General features: G+C 55.2%; 1 protein-coding gene across 2 annotated transcripts in view; it reads left to right on the forward strand.

Moving 5' to 3' along the window:
- Positions 1-222: 222 nt before the first annotated feature.
- The window catches only part of SFMBT2 (Scm like with four mbt domains 2), a 206,900-nt gene continuing 205,055 nt past the window's right edge, over positions 223-2,067 (forward strand). For both annotated transcript variants that reach the window (XM_014455527.2, XM_023753558.1), the window contains exon 1: positions 223-392. The gene's annotated coding sequence lies outside the window, so the exon portion shown is untranslated. The remainder of the gene's footprint in view (positions 393-2,067) is intronic.

Here is a 2,067-nt window from a genome sequence, read left to right on the forward strand (position 1 = left end):
CCCGCAGGCTAAATTGGTTTAAAGCCAATCTGCGAGCGCTGGGAAAAGGTCGTTGAAGGGAGTTCGCTGCATACCCACAAAATCATAATCTTAAAAAAGAGTGCCGGGCATGCGCACAGAGAGGATGCCATATTGGAATGAGGCTGTAGTGGGAGTCGGAGGCCCGAAGCGGGCGCGCGAGGGAGGCGGCGGGCTGGGAGCAAGCGGGGTTGAGCGAGCCGGAGGCAGGCAGAGCCTGCGAGCGAGGCCCGTGTCCTCGCCGGCGGCGCCCGGGGCCTTGGTCCACGCCGAGGGGAGGACGAACTTCACCAGGTAGGACACCGCGCCGGCCGCTGTCCCCGCGCCCAGCTCGCCCCGCCAGCAGACCTCCGGCCCGCAGGTTGAGTGCGCCGGTCAGTTTTTTTTTTTCTCTTTTCTTTTCTTTCCTTTTTTTTTTAGCTTAGGAAAAAAGGGAAGCTCCATTCAGCCTGGGATAGGGGGGCTGAAGGGGGGGGGGCTGAGCGAGAGGAGCGAAAGAGAAAGGCTGGAGGAGAAAGCGACAGCACTTGAGCAGAGCCCCAAACTCCGCTCTGCGCTCCGGGTTGTCATTTTTGCTTCCTCTGTCCTCTTTCCCCTCGTCCCTCGGCTTTGAAAACCCCGGCCTTCCGGGCGGCAGTCCGTAGTTGCAAAGTACCCTCCTCCCCGGGTGCTGGCTGTCCCTTCCCGCCGCCCACCTTCCTCATTTGCGCTCCTTTTAGCGACGCAGCCGCCCTTGTTCCCCTGAGCTCCTAGCTGGGGTCTCTCTCTCTTTTTTGGGGTGTGTGTGTGTGTGTGTGTGTGTGTGTTGGTGTGTTGGGGGGAGGGATGGTGGGGTGAGGACTGGAGACCAACCATCCAGGGGGTGAAAAATCGGTACACATTCGGAATCGCCCCCTTGGAAACATTTGCCTGTGCAGCTGAAATGAAATTGTCAGTAGTAGTTTTGGAGCGTGTTCCGGCGTGGATGATCTTTTTGTTCTTTTTTTTTTTTTCCTCTTTAAAGTAATATCCTGTCACTTGGGGCTTTCCTGTTGTCTACTTTCATATGATCTCCTTTCAAAATTACTAACCTGATCTGGCTTTGGACTTATTTTTTTAGTGTGTGTGTGTGTGTGTGTGTAAAATCCGCCAAAAACAACAACTGTAGGAACTGCTACATATATTTATTGATTTTGACCCCGGGTGGCAGGAGGGGATTAAGCCGGGGGAGGGAGAGCCGTGGGAGTGGGAAGTGGTTGATTCGCAGTGGCCGGACTTGCGTCCACAGCCCGATCGGTACTTGTGTTTTCTTGGAAGCGCTACAACTGCGGGGAAGGAGTATTTAGAAACCGTGCCAGTTCCAATATGGCGGGCTAAGGTGGCTTTTAAAAACTGAAAATAAAGGTTTTGAAGTGGGAAAAAACGCCACTGGAGTTGCCTTCCCTTAGTTTCTACTTTCTTTGGCTACTCCCGGAGCTGCTTTAGCGAATTAAGTAGGGAAAAGGAGAGGAAATGAGCTGCCCTCGTTTTTTCCGTGGTCAAAGTCTGCGTGTCTAGTCCATTGCTAGAGGGGAGAGGGGCGTCGCTGGCCGGGACTGGGGCCTTCAAGCACAAGGGCTGTGTGCTTCTGGATCTGCGTGCATACCTGTGTGTGCAGTTGCGGAGGTGGGGGGTGGGGGGTGGGGGGCCCGGTGGTGATGTCAAAGAGACCCGCCCCGAATGTGTGTGTGCGTGCATCTTGGAACCAGATCCTGCCATGATTTGACGTGACAAACTGCTGACACGTGGTGCAAAATACAGGAGGGAAGACGGAATGATTTATTTCGGCTTTTTATGCGACGTGCTCTCGCGCTCGCTTTCTCTCTGTGTGCTGGATCTTGTGCGGTCAAGCTTCGGAGTAGGTGGGGCGAGAAGGTGCTATTGAAGAGCACTTATTAAAAGGTCCAGGGTATTGGGTGCAAGTCGGCTGCAGAAGCCTGTGGGGTTTTGTGTGTGCATGCACGGGGGCGCGCTGCACTTAGCAGTGGCTCCTGCTACGCTTCGCGCCGCGGTGGGGTGGGGAGGTGAGGG

Source organism: Myotis lucifugus, unplaced genomic scaffold (assembly GCF_000147115.1).
Source record: "Myotis lucifugus unplaced genomic scaffold, Myoluc2.0 scaffold_47, whole genome shotgun sequence".
NCBI lineage: Eukaryota > Metazoa > Chordata > Mammalia > Chiroptera > Vespertilionidae > Myotis > Myotis lucifugus.